Consider the following 20,010-nt stretch of genomic DNA (forward strand, 5'->3'; position numbering starts at 1 on the left):
AACAAACTCTCTAAGTGTGATCAACAACGCTATCATTGTTGCAGAACCACATGAATTGATGTCGTTGCTCTCCGGACCACTCTCTCAGACCATAAGAAGAAGGTGCAGATACACCATGTGTGGTTTAGGTGGGCCAAGATGGAGAAAGAAGCTTTTGAGGCTTTGAAGTTTTATGTAGTAAAGCACCGGTATTGATTTTTCCAGTATTGTCAAATATTATAGAATGTGATGCTTCAAGAGATTGTATTGGTGCAATCTTAAACCAAAAGGGCACACAATTGCTTATGAAAGTAGAAGATTACAAAATTTGGAAAAGAATGCTCTCACCTATGAAAAGGAGTTAATGGTCGTCATGCATGCTTTGAAGATTTGGAAGCATTACCTCTTAGGTGGTGAGTTTATCATCAAAACATACCATCAAAGCCTCATGTATTTCCTATCTCAACCTAAGATCTCTGAGAAGCATCTTAGATGGGCCAACTATTTGGCACAATTTCATTTTCAGATTATGCACACACCTAGGAAACAAATTAAGGTAGTTGATGCCTTGTCAAGAAAACCCCAAATACATGCTGTCTCCATAATCTATCATACAATTTCACTATTATGAGGGAGTTCCTCTTGATTTACATATTGTTGTTGGCATGCTTTAAGATAGAGCCACGAGGAAGAAAACAAGCCAGGGTACTTCTGAGACCCTTCTTTGCGGTAGTATAAGGATTCCACTAGCAACAAAGTTGACTCTAAACAGGTACTAACAATCTTGCTCATAAGGATCTTACTTGCTATTATTGTGGTCATAAAGGTCACATTCAGCATGACTGTCACAAAAAGAAGAGAGAAGGTAGTTTTGCAAAGAAGCCCACCAATCAAACCTCTCAGTCTACCAACGAATCCTAGAGTTCCTTTTTCACCAAGGAGACTATCTTCATCAGAATTGAGGAGCTTTCGACGACTCACTTGTTCCTGCCACCTAATGTCTTACGGATTGGGTGGTTGATAGTGGGTGCACTACTCACATGACTCATGAGATAGGTCAATTCTACATTATATTCGGCCTAGCTCTTTGAAGGTGTCCATTAGCGATGCTTGCAACATTGAGGCCTCGTGTGGATAACGTGTAATGTAACTCTTCTCTTGGCCAGCCTTCTACTATCAAAGATGTGCTTCATGTTCCCAAGCTCTCTAGCAATATGCTCTCAATGTTTCGAATTGTAGAGAAAGGCTATGGTGTCCACTTTGACAGTTCAATTCTTGAGATCATTGACACTAGCACCTTGCATATTGTTTCCAAAGGTGTATATGAAGGCGATCTTTCTAGGAAGTGCAAATTCCTTAGTTATAGCTCTCAATCCAAAGCTTATAGATTATGGGATCCAAAAACGAAGTCCTTAGTAATTTCTCGCGATGTTCACTTTGTTGAACCCTCATCCAATTATTCTTGGTCTCACCCGGACCTTACCATAGAGGTTCCTCATCCTCTTGCTTCTTCCTCCCTGACACCCCCACCCCCTCAGCTTCTCCATCCCAAGTTTCTCCGCACTTAACTTCTCCTACTCCTCCTGCGTCTGTGTGATGGAGCATTTCCCCTAGGCTTTGCCGATGGTTGGAAGCCATTGTTCGTGAGACTCTCATCTCTCAGATGTTGACATTCATCAGCTTGTTGACTCCTCATTAGCACCTTGGACATAAACATAGAGATTACAACAACTTTGTCATTCCTATAACCTCGCCTTGATGAGTAAAGTGGTGCTAAAGAGGCTCTTGCTCTTCCTGAGTGGCACAGGTATCCATGGTGGAGGCCAAGATTGGTTTGAGATGACTAATTTAGGACTTGTTCAATACTTTCTTGGTATGGAGGTCTATCAGAATCCTAATGGAGTTTTCCTTAGTCAGTACAGATATCTACAATAGCTCATGGAGACATTTGGGATGACAGAGTGCCATCCTCTTTCTTGTGTGATGGATCCTAACTCCAAGCTTTCCCGAGAAGATTCTGCTCCCATCTTTGATCATAGTATCCAATACTAGAGGCTTGTGGGTTCTCTTATTCACTTGAATTATGTTGAAATTAGAGCAATGTGATGAGCTATGGTGGATCAAATACTAGAATCAACATCATTAACAAAGTGATTAGTAAATAATTAAGATGTGATTAGTAAGTAATTAACAAATAGCTTAATGTAGGCATGGATAATCAAAAACTAGCAAATTCTCATTAGGCCAATGCCTCAATTTATAGAGTTTACATCCAAGCATCTAATCCCACTAATTTCTCCTTGATTCACTCCACCTCTCTTGCTTGATTCTCTCCACCTCTTCACTTTTCCCAGAATATCTCCCAGAATATCTCCACACTTCCTAAATCTTCTCATGCTACCCTTTATTCTCTCCCAATAGATTCTTCTCACCTTTTCACAAGTTCTCTCACATTTATAGATTCTCTTTTACACCTCTAACCAAGGGCTTGTTCCCGCACACACCCTATTCACTTGTATATTTCAACACCTCCCCTCAAGTGAATACTCCTAGCACACCTCGACCCTATACCAAGTTTCCCTCTTACTTGATAGTCCGCCGACCAGTGCTTAGCACACCTCCCCTCAAGTTAACTTAGCACACCTGGACCCTGTACCAAGTTTCTCTCTTACTTGATAGTCCGCGACCAGTGCCTCAAGTCCCTAAACTCATAGTCCTTGACACTCAATTTCTCTATATGTCCAAGGCTTACTACAAGTGCCCGCGACCTTGACTAAAGTGCTCACACATACATCTATCTACCACGTGGCCTACATCATCAGTGGCTCAGAGGTGGTTTTACTTTGTTGGGGCAGGTTACATTGGGTTGTGGGGTCTCTCTCTCTCTCTCTCTCTCTCTCTCTCTCTCTCTCTCTCTCTCTCTCTCTGAGATTTTCACATGGCTCCTCACTCTTTGGAGCCTCACATCTTCTCTTCTCTTCAGTCTTCTTGTCGTGGCAGCTTCTCTCCACGCGTCTGTCTCTTCTTTCAGTCTTCTTGTGGCAGCTTCTCTTCTTGTGTCCATGTCTTCCTTCAATGCTTCCTTTAGATCTTCTTGGTGTGGATCTTCCTCTTGGAAAGAGATGTTCTTCTTCTTTCATGGCTGGGGCCATGAGCTTGTCCGTCAAGTCTTCTTGCTCCATGTGAGCAACATATTTAAATGTTTTGTTGACAGTTCTTTTGGGCTTTTGATGTTTATCTTGTGTCATTATACAATGCAAACCCAAATCTATGCGGGAGATCTTACCTCTTGCCTTATTCTGGACAAGTGCAGTGTCTGATCCCATTTTTACACTGATGCAATGTGCCTAATACATAATGCGTATAGCATCCATTCTTATGCACATTCCCAAATGCAACTCTGGTTGTGGATAATCTTGAATTTGAGTGAGATTTACAGGCATTAACCAAGGGTTAAATGCAAAATGATGATTACCATAATTTTATCAGCATATTTTTACTAGAAATTACATTAAATCAAGGGTAACCAATTTGTACGGAATGGTTGGAGTATCAAACCAACTCCGAATTTCAATATGAAGTTATAGGGATCTGTATCAGATACCTAATGGTTAATTTGAACCCTCAATTGTACCAAAATACAGTGATTAGTATTGATTAATCATTGATTAGCAAATTAATCCATTGTTTTGTGTGCAAAAAACAAAGTATGTGGGGAGTCCAGATCTGAGGCCTTAGACTTCAAATGAGCTCAAATCCTTTCAAGGCCTTCAATAGCAATGAGTCTAGTAGAGGATTAAGCCAATAAACACAAGATTTGACCAAATATTGAATGTTTAATCTCTGTTTTACCAAAGTCACCTGCAGATTTGATGAAGAGCTTGGATCTCATTGTAGACTTGATCAAATCAATTTCTGACTTCACCAGCTTGTAGAGCATGCTTGAAAACCCTTGGAGCTATGAGGAATTAGAGCAATTTGATTGGATGAAGACAAGATCTGTAACTTTCTCAAAAAAACTTGCGCTGGAAATAAACATGATTTCTTCTTGATGCGCTGGCGGTTTGCGCTTGTGATTGGCTTGGCTGGAGCTCCTATGGGTTGGCTATGTATGGCTAGAAGCAATGGAGCTAATTTTATGTGTGCAAGGAGAGGGAGCTCCTCCACTGGCTGGGGGTGCAGAGACTAGTTAAAAAAAGAGGGAAAAATTATAATTTTCTACTAATCCTAATTAGCAAAGTAATTAGCAAGATAATGGGCACAAGTTGATGGATTCTAGGCTTGTCTTTGATACCATGTTGAAATTAGAGCAATGTGATGAGCTATGGTGGATCAAATACTAGAATCAACATCATTAACAAAGTGATTAGTAAATAATTAAGATGTGATTAGTGAGTAATTAAGATATGAGTAGTGAGTAATTAACAAATAGCTATGGTGGATCAAATACTAGAATCAACATCATTAACAAAGTGATAGTAAATAATTAAGACATGGTGAGTAATTAAGATATGATTAGTGAGTAATTAAGATGTAATTAGTGAGTAATTAACAAATAGCTTAATGTAGGCATGGATAATAAAAAACCAGCAAATTCTCATTAGGCCAATGCCTCAATTTATAGAGTTTACATCCAAGCATCTAATCCCATTGATTTCTCATTGATTCACTCCACCTCTCTTGCTTGATTCTCTCCACCTCTTCACTTTTCCCAGAATATCTCCACACTTCCTAAATCTTCTCATGCTATCCTTTATTCTCTCCCAGTAGATTCTTCTCACCTTTTCACAGGTTCTCTCACATCTACAGATTCTCTTTTACAGCCTCTAACCAAGGGCTTGTTCTCGCACACACCCTATTCACTTGTATATTTCAACAAATTATACCAAGCTTGACATTTATTATAGTGTTCTCAGTCAACTCTCTTCCACTCCTCAACATTCTCATTGGTAGGCTGCTCTCACGGTTCTTTGATATTTATCTGGTACCTTGGACTATGGTCTCTCTTTCAGAGGAGACATTGAGCTTGTAGGATACTTTGACATTGATTGGGAGGTGATCAGGATACGAGGAATTCCACTTCTGGTTACTACTTCACTTTAGGTTCTAGCTTCATTCCTTGGAGATCCAAGAATCAGACTACAATTTCTCTTTCTTCCACTGAGGCTCAGTACCGTGCTTACTTGGATACTTACTCCGAGCTATTATGGTTGATGTAGATGCTAAGTAATCTTGATGTTCTTTTTGACTCTCCCATTCGCGTTCTTATAGACAGCCAGAGTGCCTTGGCATTGGTACGTACTTCATCTTTTCATGGCAAGACCAAGCACATTGAGGTTCATTAAGTCACTTTGTTTGTGATCTGGTCACTAACAGCCTCATTTCTCTGGAGTATTGTCCCTCTCAAGACAACTTATCTTATCTCTTCACCAAACCTTGTCAAAAGATTGAACATGAATCCTCAAGCATACATAGCTATGGTGTGCTTTACCCTAATCAATATGATTAAAGAACACTAATTTTATGGTGGGTGAGCCTAATTAACAACATAATGATAATTCTAATAACTTAATCAAGCTTGACTCAAGCACAATTAGGTTACAAGATGGAAAATTGTACTCATAGAGAGGCTTAAGAGAGGTGCTTGTATTAATTGCTTGAAAATTCTCCTTTTTATATGAGGAGGGTACACCTCTTACAAATGTGCTCATGTGGGATAATGTCCAAGTGTGATGCGGCTACATTCTCCTAGTCGTCTACTCATACCTTGCCCTCAATGGCACCACAAATTTCAACACCCCCCCTTGGTGTCATGATGTATAGGTTACTGCAAGGTGGTTGGATTTTAATTACAAAAGATCCATCACTTTCCCTTAGTGCAACATGCTACTCAAGGTGGTCAAGTATGGTATTACAAGATGTCATAAGCCCCCTTGGGTGCATAAATTGCTACTCTCAGATAGTTAGGTGTGATAAGAAAACACAATACAAAGGACTAGGTCTACTCATCGGTGACCTTTTATAGTCATGGGCTAAGGTGTGATAAGAAAACACAATACAAAGGACTAGGTCTACTCATCGGTGACCTTTTACAGTCATGGGCTAAGGTGGTGAGGCTTGTCAATGTACCTTTGGTTTAGAAGAGATGCTCGTTGGGGATCTTCTCTTTGCTTGATGAAGCCTCCACGTGATTGGCCTCTTGGCTCTTCAGTATGTAATCTTCTTCCTTGTATCTGAGTTTATTGTAGTGTCCACATTTGGGTTTGTGTTTGAGCCTGCATTCGCTTTTGAAGTGCCCTTTCCTTCCACAGTGGTAGCATTCTTTTATACGCTTGTTGGTGTAGAATTCTTGTTCCCTTGATGTACTTTCTATTCCATTCTTTAGCCACTTTGCTTCTTTAAGTAGTGATGAAATACAACCCTCAAATGTTGGTTTAGGTAAATTCTTTCAAGTGGTCACTAGTGCACCATATTCATCTTGCATGCTTTTTATAAGTATGACAAGTGCATCCTTTTCACCTATCTTTGCATCAATGCGATCTAATTGGGTCATGATACTTTTCATTTTGCTTATGAGTTGTGCTTGTGACTCATGAAATTCCATCTTTAAGCCATAAAAATCTATTTTCAAATGAATTTCCTAATTTTTGGCCTTGGAACCACATATTAAATTTAACTCATCCCATGGTTGTTTTGTCATGGTTTTGGAATCAATGCGATAAATAAGATTAATGGCCAAGTGTAATCTAATTAATGATAGTGCATGTTCATCTTTTTCAGTCCAATCCTCAATTGGATTAGCAGGTGCATTCTCCTTAATTAATTTCCATAGCTTCTTGTGCATGAGAAGATACTTCATTGGTGTGGCCCAAGTGTGAAATCCTTCCCTAGAGAGCTTCTCAACATTTGTAATAGTGCTTGTCGCCATTGAAAAGGTCTTATCAGAGTTTAACTCTCGACATTGTCTAATTGCTGACAAGAGTGACAATTTGAATGTTATTGTAATTAGTTATGTGATCCCATGAAATTTACTTTGAAAGCTTCCCAAAACCCAACCAAATGACAAATGATGAATGTTGATGCTTGTACAAAGCCAATATATCCCAAAGATTTTAATTTTACTCTCAATTGAACCCAATTTTGAGTAGTCACCACTTAATGGATGTGTTCAGTGAGAAAACAAGATATGACTAGAATTTGGAGGATCCATTGAGCTCATGGAAAGAAATCTTGATGGGAGTTTTTTCATAGGGCTCTTAGCCTTGATGAGGTGTGAAGGATTGAGTAGAGAGAGGTAGCTCAATAACCCTAAAAATGGTGCATTAGGAAAAAAAACGGGCGACTTTGTTTTTTCTTCTCACATCGTGATCTGTGGATGAAATGAGTTGAACTCTTGACTAGAGATAGTTCATAGTATTGCTAAGGAAACAGTAAAAGGACTTAGCCCAATTCGGCGCACACAGGACAAATGGCGTGAAAAACCAATCAGCACATTAATGTAAAAATTAGGTAGATGGCGACGAATTAGATTAATTGCTCTAGTGAATGTTAACTTCTAGAAGTGGTGAAGGTTCCCCTTGAATGATTTGAACAATGGTTATAAGAATAGAGAGAATGGAGCACTTCAACTTTGGTCCACAAGGAGGTGTGTGGATAAGCTTGGGATTGATTATCTTAATGGGCTTGATTAACACTAAAAAACTAAAAAATGATTAGAGAGGGCTAAAGCTAAGCTAGTGGAGAAGCTCATGAGAAGAGGAGTGGCTCTAATACTATGTCAAAAGATTGAACATGAATCCTCGAGCATGCATAGCTATGGTGTGCTTAACCCTAATCATTATGATTAAAAAATACTAATCCTATGGTGGGTGTAGCCTAATTAACAACATAATAATAATCTTAATGACTTAATCAAGCTTAACTCAAGCACAATTAGGTTACAAGATGGAAACTTACTCATAGAGAGGCTTGACAGCTTCTTGTATTCATTGCTTGAAAATGCCCCATTTTATATAAGGAGGGTACACCTTCTACAAATGTGCTCATGTGGGATAATGTCCAAGTGTGATTTGGTTGCATTTTCCTAGTCCTCTACTCATACCTTGCTCTCAATGGCACCACAAATTTCAACAAACCTCTTCCTTGAGATACTATTGATCAGCTCCTTACTCATATGGGAGTTAGACCACCGTGCAAGAGCCGAGAGGAGGTGTTGGAATGATCATCTCCAACCCCATTTGGTCCCTTTTATGCCCCCTTTTATTTAGCATATTTATATGATATTTATGGATTATTTTCCCACCTTTTATCAGGCGTTTTTCCTAGTCGTGGACTTTGTCCTCAGCAGTTATGGGTTTTTATGTTGGCCAACCAGCCCCTTCATGATGTATATAAGAATAGGCTTTTTGCCATATAATTCATTCATCATTTTGCTCAAGTGTTGGATCATTGTTGGTTGTTCCAAGTATCTCCTCTACTTCTACTTGCTACCTTCAATCATTCTTTCACCTTCTAGGGACTGCCTACAAAAGTCTGGCCAAGGCCATCAATTGGACGATGACTACAACCCTCCTCCCAGACTTGATGCATGGTACATAGATGGGCTTCGTTCAAGATCGGAGCATTTTGGACAACATCTTCGCCTTCTGGGAGGTGACCGCCTTGACCAGGATGTGTTCACAAGATCTTATTGTTCTCCTTCTTGATTTTGAGAAAGCCTATGACAGAGTAGATTGGGGATTTCTAGAGGGAAAGATGTGCAAGATGGGATTTTTGTAGAGGTGGGTCCAAGGTGTTTTGGGACTCTACTCGGCTTCACATAGCTAGCTTCTTATTTAGGGAGCTAGATGAGACAAATTTTTGGATTCTTGCTCGGTCTAGTAGGGTTCCCCTCTAGTATCTTATCTCTTCTTGTTTGTCGCCAAGGCTATGAGTAGTTTTCTCTCTACCCAGGAGACTGGGCTCCACGAAGTATGTCTTCCCATCCGCGTGCATGAGGAGCTACATGATTCTGATTTTTTCGATGGTATGACAACATACCTGTCAGGGGACGAGGGCAACTTCCAGAGATTTGCAGAGGCAATTGAGATCTTTTGTCATGCATCCAGAGCATGCATCCGTAGTGCAGACCAATTGGCACAAGTCATGTGGATTTTGGGTTGGCTCAATTGTCCACCTCGATTGGGCATCCAGTTGAGGCTTTTCAATGGGTCTTGAGGGGCACTCTAGTTTGTTTTTGTATGCCAGGTTGGCATTGATATCTCCCCTAAGTAGCAACTATCCCCTCTTCTTCTCAGCATTTGGAAGAAGCTACTATATTGGAGTTCACCCAACATTTCTTTAGCTAGCTCAGCTCGTTTTTGCGAACCAGGTTCTTCTCACCACCATGTGGCACATCACCTCATGTTGGGATTTTTGATGGGCTTGTATTGGTCAAGTTCAGCATGATTGATCTACAACTTTTTGTGGGTTGGCACCGCAAGACGGGAGGCTTGTTGCCCGGGGCCAAGGTGGCTTTGAGAGTGATCATTCAACCCACGACACAATAGGGACTTGGGCATCATCAACCCCTCTATTCAAAGTCGTGCCCTTTTGGGCAAGTTGATTGTTCGAGGCCTTCTTCCACATGGTGAGCCTTGGAAGGACTTCCTATTAGCTAGGATCTGCACCTGCACCCCGATTCTGGGAGGCCCTTGGCCTTAGAGCACGAGATGGATTCTCACAGAGATGCAAGCTTGCGGCTTTAGCCTTGCATTTGAGGACATATTTGCAGTCAGCCTCTTGCGTGCTTGGGATCATCTCAAGTCAGCCCTTTAGCAGTCAGCTCCAATAGCCTTTGATCTAGAACCCCATGGTCCGTTTGCTTAGTAGTCACATGAAAGCATGATAAGGTGGTACACTTTCTATTGGTTGCTACCACACTTGAAGACAACCAATATTAGTGGATTTACTATCATCATAAGATGTATTTAGAAATTTATCTAGTGCCTTTCAAATATAATAAATGTGGAACAAGATTAAACAACCATGTTTTAATTCCCTAACTTTGCATAAAAGTGTTTAACAACTAGTTGTAAACCATTGTCCAGGACACAGGTTTTCAGTCCACCTTATCATGCTTTCACCCACATTTGCATATATCCATACATCTTTTGGCTCACTCTTGCTCACTCACGCAGTAAGTTGTCAATAACCCAATCTTCTCGCTAACTCGTGCTCGCTCCACAAACACACCCCTAAAATCCTAAACTACTAATCTTGGTCATTTGCCATCTTTTCTCATAATATTTACAATGTTTATAGTGACTTTTCATGCAGAGCTTTGAGCACGTGCGCCCCACTAGGTCACACTTGGAGATTGGCTTACATTCAGACAGCTACACCTAGAGGTCTAGACGAGGGGCCTTACTAGGATCCAAGGCAAGGATAGACTTAGCCTCGACATAAACTCTTCCATGCCTCTGGAGTGGCTAGGCTCAATACTGGAACCTCATCCCCCACAGTGGCTGGGAGTGTTCACCAGGCGTGATATACCCCTGGCAATTCATGGCATGGACGAGAGTTCTGCCTTGCTCACCTTCTTTATTGGACCTCATGGGACAGACTGGAGAGAGTAGAGACGCCCTTGGAGAATTTCAGATGCACGTTGCAGAGGGTGAGGGTGATTGGTTTCCATGCACATGAGTGGCACATCGACCCTCCACGGGCAAAGGTGTCCAAAGAGAGACTGGTGTTTGTGGATTTGGGAGGAACAACCTCACGTGTCTAGTGGGACTCGAGAGAGTGGACATAGCATGATCCATAGGACAGTGAAGAGACGCTTGGCACCCCCTTTTTTGCATACACTACATGGTTGGGATTTAGGATTCAGATGCGAGAGGTTGAGGGCACTCTGGCAATAACATCAGCAAAACATTGGCCGTCCGAGGGCCTCTCACCGCATTTTCTCCCAAATTTCTAGAAGAGGCTATAGGATAGGTTTTGGCTACGGAAGATCACTCTATTCATGTGGCAACTGGCACATAGGAGCTTGGCAGTTGGCACTTGGTTGGCAATTGGGGGTAGGCTAGCATTATGTCCAAGGTGTGGCCATCCTCAGGAGTCCCAGCGTCATTGTCTTTGGGATTGCTTGAAGGCTCAACAAGTTTGGCAGTGGATCCTATTCATTTTCACTATGGACTAGGCACCCTCTCGCATTGTTACGTGAGGCACAATTGCTTAGGCCACTAAGGCTGTAGTCATCATGTCATAGGAGGAGGAGGGTGTGGGACTAGCACTTCAGGTCTCTCACCTTTGTATTTCTGCAGTGCTAATTCTAGATGCACCTATAGGTCACTGGAGTTGAGGTTCTAACCATAGATAGGAGATTTGTAGCAATATTACTACATGGCACATCTGGAGAGCTCAATGCTGTGAAGCCATTAAAGGCACCCTCACCTAGCTAGCAGTGGAGTCCATCCAGAGAATCTAGATCGATATCATTCATACCCTCTGTGGTTAGTGGGGGAAGCTGTAGGGTGGCTCAGACCGCATGCGGAAGTGCCGGAGGCCTTCTTGAGGATTTGGCATCATGATTCTTTTCTTATAGACAGTGAGATGGCAAGCCCACTTGGCACTATATACCACATGAGTGGTTGTTTCTCCCTCCCCCCATTGTATGTAACAGATCTAAAAGAACAACTATTGAATATAGATGAAATAGTTGATAATAGAAAATTGGTCCCACCGTTCTTAACTCCTTACCTGCGTCATATCAGAGTATTCATTCTTCTCTAAATCTTTCTATGAGAGGAGGAGGCAACCCTGTATCCTTTAAAGAGCTTCTCCATGAGGAGCAGACAAGGAAGAACAGATCCAAGGGTGATGCAAGCAGAGAAGACCAAGCTTACTTCTCCAAGGACAAAGGCAAAGTGAACTCATCACATGATGACACCAAGAAGAAGAAAGGAAAGCGTCATTATTGCCACAAGCCTTGCCACTACATTAGAGAGTGTCGGAAGAGACTTTCTAACCACATTATCATTATGGGCGGAATGTTAAATATTAATAGTGATTATGTGGAAATAATTCAAGTGCTAAGTGGTGGTGTAAACTAGCACTTTATATTTTGTGTAAAATAGGCATTAAATAAAGAATTTCTAGTGTGTGCAAACAACCGCTCTAGTGTAGGTTCTTTTTTGTGTGGGAACACCCTCTTAAAAGGTCTTTTGTAAGTAGTGATGTATAGCAAAGTGACACCTATAAGGGACACTTGGCATCATGATTTGACATGTGGCATATAGGTCTCGAGCTCCTCGCTTCAACAGTTGCCTCTTTGGAGGTCTCCACCTTGGTATGCAAGACGGTGGGTAGCTGCCCGGCACACGGACAATTCAGGGATCTGTTACAAGCTAGCTTTCTCGACATGCCTGGAAAGATCACAAACATTCATCCTCTTTGGCGTGGCTACTACCAGGTTGAGTTCAATTCGCTTGTTGCTTTGGACAAAGTCATGCAGCTGAGCCCCGTCGCACTGCGTACGGCCTAGGCCTTTTTTGCGAGGTGGTAGCACAGCTTCGACCCAGCATCTGATCCTCTGGCTAGCGTCTCAAGCTTTCCTGTGACAGTCTGACTTCCAGGCCTCAGGAAGGAATACCTTCCTCTCCTCCCGGTGACACGTGGTGCTATCGGGAGGGTGAAGGAATCCCCCCCCCAACCCTTCGCTTCAGTTCTTGCACAGACGGCTGGGATTCCATCCCTTCGTATCTCCATCGCCTCCCCAGACTCAGTGCCTCACATCATTTCGCTCCCTAGTCTAGGGGGGGAACCCGATTCTACAAAGAGTGGACTAGGCCAACGTTTCATCTGTCGCTAGATGGGTCACCTTGCTAGAGTCAACCCTCGCCGGCAGTCCAGGATGCCCCCCCCCCCCCCCCCTTGGCCGCAATTCAGACCCTCCACAGGGGGATGGGCGGGACTCAGATCCCCATGTACCAGAGCACTAGGCCCTAGCTGTAACGCGCGGAAGCTCTGGGTAGTCTTCTTTCAGCCCTAAACACTCTTGGAAACCTTCTGATGCAAAAACGCACCATCTGATGCAAAAACGCAGGTAGAGAGAGAGTAGAGAGAGAGAGTGAGAAGTGCTGGAAATTCAGTATATACTATGGTACAAAAAGGTACATATCTTGCAGCCCTTGGCTGCCTTCATAAAAGGTGGTAAACCCTAAAATCTGTCCCCTATGGGACCTCTAAGGATCCAAACCCCTAGTGGGATTGAATGAATAAAACAAAGAGCAAGTGTGCCTTTATATAGGCCTTGGAGCATGTGGGAAACTGGCCGACTGCTGGTCGGCCAGTTACTAATTCATAAAATCTTATTCAATGCAGCCGACTGGGTCTCTTGGATGCGCCTGCTGCCAGCACCCTCTGTCCTGTAGCCGACAGCCCTTTGGTCATGCTGATGTCAGCCTCCATGCAGCCGACAGCCTTTTGATCCATGCTTTGCTCCAAGTCCTGCTCCATGTCCATCTTCTACTGGTTCATGGTCTTTATCTGCTTGCCCCTTCTGGATTTAGTCTTGAGAAGGTCCATGGCATTGCTGATGCACATGACATCCCCCTCTGCTAAACTTCATGACGGGAATCCAACCTGCTCTTGGATGACTGTCATCATCCCAATCCTGTTCCGAAGTCCCTCTGTCATCATCCATCCCTGGTAAACTTTTTCTCTAAAAATCCGATCTGTTCTCCAAACCACTCTGTCTCTGATGAAGATCTATGCATCTGGTCTTCCTCTAGTCCACAATCCATTCCTGCCCTGACTCTGAACACCGTCTTGGTCTTCATTCCTGGAACTGAGTCTGGCACTCTCACATCACCCTTGGAGGATCAACCTCCCTTGGGACCGTTCCCTTAGAACCTATCTGGCTCACGAAACTGCCATCCCCGTCTGGCACTGTGGAACACCACCAACAAACCTCCTGGGAGTTCTTCCCGATCTGTGTTCCCGCCTTGGGCTTCGAATCCATGTACTTTCCTGTACCTTGGACCTGTACACCATCATCTGGGACTGAATCAGTGTTTAGCTTGGCTGAGCCTGATGCTCTGATACCAATGTAACGCGCGGAAGCTCCGGGTAGTCTTCTTCCAGCCCTAAACACTCTTGGAAACCTTCTGATGCAAAAACGCACCATCTGATGCAAAAACGCAGGTAGAGAGAGAGTAGAGAGAGAGAGTGAGAAGTGCTGGAAATTCAGTATATACTATGGTACAAAAAGGTACATATCTTGCAGCCCTTGGCTGCCTTCATAAAAAGGTGGTAAACCCTAAAATCTGTCCCCTATGGGACCTCTAAGGATCCAAACCCCTAGTGGGATTGAATGAATAAAACAAAGAGCAAGTGTGCCTTTATATAGGCCTTGGAGCATGTGGAAAACTGGCCGACTGCTGGTCGGCCAGTTACTAATTCATAAAATCTTATTCAATGCAGCCGACTGGGTCTCTTGGATGCGCCTGCTGCCAGCACCCTCTGTCCTGCAGCCGACAGCCCTTTGGTCATGCTGATGTCAGCCTCCATGCAGCCGAAAGCCTTTTGATCCATGCTTTGCTCCAAGTCCTGCTCCATGTCCATCTTCTACTGGTTCATGGTCTTTATCTGCTTGCCCCTTCTGGATTTAGTCTTGAGAAGGTCCATGGCATTGCTGATGCACATGACACTGGCTGAGGCCGGCGCAGGAGAGTGGCACACCACTGGCCTGAGGCAAGACTGCCAGCCGACGTCGAGCCAAGTGGCATAGGCAGGCGCGCCAAGCTGGCAGGATCTAAGAGGATATGGTTTTGTCAAAAACCCGTTTTGAGCATTTATCTCAGTAACCCCTTGAAGGTGATGGCCCCCCTGGAGGAACCTGCTCCCGCCTCCCCCCGCCCTTCTGGAGACCATTACATTGTTGGGAGCCCCCTCTAGGTTTCCAGCCAATGGAGATTGCTGACCCTTCAACACCTGCAGCGGGCCCGCCTCGCAGAACCCCCCCCCCCCCCACTTCCTCCCGCTCCCTTGCATTCTGCCTTGACTCTCCCCCCTCTTGGCTTCCACCCCCAACTTCCTCCCGCTCACTCTCGGCACCCTTCGGCTGCGCCAGATACGCAGCGGTGACAGCCGGCCAGCTCCGTCCGCCAGTTGATTCATCATTTCTCGGAGCCAGTAGAGATGACCATTGCGACCTGGGCTCTCCCTCCAGAGTTGCCAGACGCCCCCCCCAAGGTGTTGGGACAACCAGTCAACTATAGTTTTTTCCAGTGCCTCCCAATTGATGGAGCTAGCATGTTTGAGGAGACAATGGCTCTCCCATCCGCATTTGTGTCGTGTTATACCACTCCAGGGCGTCCACCCCAGAGAGTGGAGCGATGATCTTCTCCTTTCCCCCCTGAGTGCAGCACAGGGGACGGACTATAGCACGAAGTCAGTATCCTTGGCTATACAAGGGCAGGCCATTGAGCTTTCACATCATATGCATGACCTGCGCATCACAAATGTGCTTACCCACCTCTAGCCTTTGGCTCAGATGGAGTTGGGCCGCTCCGGCCTCAGGGATCAAACATGGGAGATGGTGTCCTCTGGCCTGGAGGTGCTCCTTTTTGTTTTCCTACATGTTTCTGTGGTCCCCCATCCTACAGATACCTGCACTGTGACAGCTGGAGTCCGGAGTATGCAAACTCACAGTGGGTACACATGGAGGCCAGGGTACATGCCCATCTGGTGGGGCTTTGCCCCAGGACTGACAGTGATTACTCGCCATCAAAACCCACGCGCAAGACTCTTTGAGTGGAGGGCAGTTAAAATGATTCCACTTCTCACCACTCTTAGCTATGTGGATTGTCTCATGGAACATCCCGGGGTTTGGGGGCCCACAGTGCTTCCAAAGGCGTGGTGTCCTCAGAGAGAAGCTCCGTAGAGCAACAGCTGGTGGACCCATTGACATTCTCTTCTTACAGCAGCACCATCTTTCAGAGGGACGGACCCACCGCTGCAGGAAGATCTTACAAGGCAGGAGTCACACCTTCTAGTCCCACTCTTTTGGCCCCTCTAGGACACAGGGTGGAGTATGCATTTCCGTCAATGAGCAGCTTTTACCGGTAGTGGTAGACTCAAGCACCATAATCACTGGACAGGCTCAGTGGACTACCATCAGGATAGGGGAGGACTGTGTTGGCTTCCTGAATGTCTATGCGCTGAGCACTGTAGCCGGCAGAGTCACCTTTTGGAGTACAGTCCGTCAGTCCCTGCCGTAGGCAGATTTCTGGTGTATGGGCGGGGACTTTAACATGTTGGAGTCGACCGATAATAGTAGACTCAGAGGTGGCATGGCCACTATATCAGGTGCAGAGTACTCGGCATGGGAGGAGTTGATCTCTCAGGGGCCAGGACCCTTGGCATCTTCCAGAGTTCGGATGTAGTCCTGGGAGTATGTGTTTCTCCAAATCTGACAAGAGGAACACCGACTCTAACCTATCCAAACTCCATCGGTTCTATGTTGACGAGTGGGCTTGTGGGCGTGGCGGCATGATTGGTATTTTGGCTAGCACTACTTTTTCCGACCACACTTCGGTTATTCTCCCCCGAGATGACCCCTAGAGGCAGGACAGACAGATGACTACCTAGATTCTAGATAGCCTCATTCAGGACCCACAGATCTGCAGCAAGATAAGAGGGGGTTTCGCAGAGGCTGGATTTTCACTCATGAGCAACTGCAAGAGCCCTGGATGCAGGCCTTGGCGAGATTAGCAGTCTTTTATAGGAGGCAGCGTAGAGTAGATTGGTTGGCTTCCGAAAGCAAGAGAGGAGTATTCACAAGGGTCTTGCCTCTCTACAACGGCTTCAAGAGAGTGCATCAAATAGCCGCTCCTCAATGGATCTGAGCTCCGTACGGGCAGCATCCGTGCAGGTTGCAAGGCCCAGATGGATCCATTGTTACAACCCCCCCGCATGTGAGAGCCATCGCCACAAATTTCTTCAGCACTCGTCTCACTGGCACCCCCATTTCCGCACAAGTGATGGATGCACGTGAGCGCGGTGGTCCCTCACTCTCTTAGGACTTTCCTCCTGACCCCCTTCACAGTTGAGGAGTTGGCAAAGGCTATGACAGCACTACCGAGGGGCAGATGCCTGGGAGAGGACGGGCTTCCAGCCTCTTTTATTTCTGCGACATTGGATCTCATGGAAGGTGGCATCAGGGCTGCCTTTAATGAGATAATGTTACAAGATCCATGCCAACGAGGCTGTCGGAGGGTTTGATTCACTTGATTCCCAAGGAGGGTGGTGATAGATTGGAGATCCGGCAATGAAGACCCATCAGGGTGCCTACAGAATTCTAGCCAAGGCCATTAGCCGGATATTGCAGCCCTTTCTCCCGACTTGATTCATGGTACACAAACAAGTTTCGTTCAAGATCGGAATATTCTGGACAACATCTTCACCTTCTAGGAGGTGACCGCATTGGCTAGGATGTGGCAGCAGGATCTGATTGTGTTCCTCCTCGATTTTGAGAAAGCCTATGATAGAATAGAGGGCTTTCTCAAGGAGACGATGTGCAAGATGGGTTTCCTAGAGGAGTGGGTCCGAGGTGTATCGGAACTTTAGCTGATGCATCAGTTACAGCCATACCTGAGTCTTTCTTTTCCTCCTCCTCCACCCGCTTCCTGCACTCATTAATGTAGGGCTTCTCATAGCCAAGTGCTTATTCAAGGTGCTAGAGGTGACAGATTTCCGCTTTCACACTCAATCCGGCAAGGGTGCAACTTATCTTTTCTTGTTCGTAGCTGAGGCCATGAGCAACTTTCTTTCCGCCCAAGAGACCGGACTATAGGGATTGGGGCTCCCCGTCCGAGTGCAAAAGGAGCTTCTTGACTCCGAGTTCACCGATGACACAACAGCATACCTATCGAGGGCCGAGGGGAAACTCAAAGATTCGCCGAGGCAAGGTTTTTTGTTGTGCATCCAGAGCACATATCAACTGGCACAAGTTGTGTGGATTTTGGGTTGGCTCATCACCTGCCTTGACTTGGCGTCCAATTGAGGCTTTTCAGTGGGTCCTGAGGGGAACCCCAGTTTGTTATCTAGGATGCCAGGTTGGCATTGACGTCTTCCCTGAGCAACAGCTCACCCCACTTCTTCTGAGCATTCGAAGCTGTTATATTGGAGTTTGGCTAGGCTTTCCCTAGCTGGCCGGGTAGTGGTTTCGAACCTGGTTCTTCTTGCCACCATGTGGTACATCACCTCCTGATGGTCTTTCTCCCGAGCATGTATTGGCCAGGTTCAGCGTTTGATCCGGAACTTTCTATGGGCTGGCAATGATGAGAGACCGACCAAGGCGAATGTTCATTCAACTGCGACACAGACGGGGCCTGGGCATCATTGACCCCTCCATTCAGAGCCGTGCCCTGTTGGGCAAGTTGATTGTTTGTGGTCTTCTTCCGGGCGGTGAGCCTTGGAAGGACTTCCTCCTGGCTAGGATCTCCGCCTGCACTCCGACCCTGGGAGGCCCTTGGCCTCAAAGCACGAGATGGATCTTCACAGAGATGTGGGCACGTGGCTTTAGCCCAGCTTTTGAGGACAGATTTGTAGCCAGTCTCTTGAGTGCTTGGGATCATCTCAGGCCGGCCCTACAGTCAACTCCAGTAGCCTCCGAGGAGTGGCTCTGACAGCCTCTGATTTGGAATCCTTTGGTCCGTCTATCTAGTGGTCACATGCTCGGGGCTCGCCCACACATATCTTGGGGAGCCTTGAGGATGGGCCCTGCTAGGTCACTTGGAGATTGGCTTGCATTCAAACAACTACCTTCTTGGGATCTGACGCAAAGACCGACTTAGCCTCGACATCAACTCTTCCATCCCTCCAGAGTGGGCTAGCCTCGATACCAGATCCTTCTCCTCCGTAGTGGCTGGGAGTGTTCACTAGGCACAGTATACCCTTGGCAATTCATGGCGCAAAAGAGTACTCTGCTCTACTCACCTTCTCTTTTGGGCTTCATGGTAGACTCGAGAGATCAGAGACCCCCTTAGAGGACCTCAAGGGATGCGCCTTGCACAAGGTGAGGGTGATTGGTTTTCACGCACACGAGTGGCACATCGACCATCCACCAACCAAGGTGGCCAGAGAAAGACTATGGCGGTCACGAGTCTCCAGTGGGACTCAAGAGAGTGGACATGGCAGGATCCAAAGTACAAAGAGGAGTTGCTTGGTACCCCTTCTTTGCTTACACTGCATGGCTAGGCCGCGGGATTCAAATGTCAAAGGTGGAGGGCACTCCAATAGCAACAGCACATTGGCAGTCCCAGGGCCTCCCGTCCCATTTTCTCGTAGATTTCTGGAAGCAGCTGTAGGACAGCTTTCAGCCATGGAAGATCACTCTTTTCATGTGGCTGCTAGCACGTAGGAGCTTAGCAGTTGGCACTTGGTTGGCCATTGGGGGTAGACCAGCATTATGTCAGAGGTGTGGCCATCCCCAGGAGTCTCAACGTCACTGTCTTTGTTGGGATTGCCCAAAGGCCCAGCAGCTTTGCAGAGGATCCTACGCATTTTCACTATGGATCGGGCTCCCACCCGCATTGTTATGTGGGGCATTGTTGCTTGGGCCACTGAGGCCACGATCATCATGCCGTATGAGGAGGAAGGTGGGGGGGTAGCCCTTCAAGTCTCTCATCTTGGTATTTCCATTGTGCCAGTTCCAGCTCCACCGTCTGGAAGCTCCACTGTCTGGTAGTTGGACCCTAGGTTCTTGCCAAAGATGGGAGATTTGTAGTAGTATAGCCGCGTGGCATATATGGAGAGCTCAATGCAGCGAAGCCATCGAAGGCACCTGCACCCTGCCACCGGAGTCTATCTGGAGCATCTCGCTCGATATCATTCATACCCTCCGTGGTCAGTGTGGGGGCAGCTTTAGGGCAGCTCGGACCGCATGAGGAAGTGTCTTCCTCGCGATCTGGAGATACGGTCCTTTTCTTACAGATAGTGGTGGCGAGCCCACTTGGCATTACAGACCACCTGTGTGGTTATCTC

The sequence above is a fragment of the Cibotium barometz genome, chromosome 9, assembly GCF_041138505.1.
Source record: "Cibotium barometz isolate CiBa-2024 chromosome 9, ASM4113850v1, whole genome shotgun sequence".
In the NCBI taxonomy this organism is placed as follows: Eukaryota; Viridiplantae; Streptophyta; class Polypodiopsida; order Cyatheales; family Cibotiaceae; genus Cibotium; species Cibotium barometz.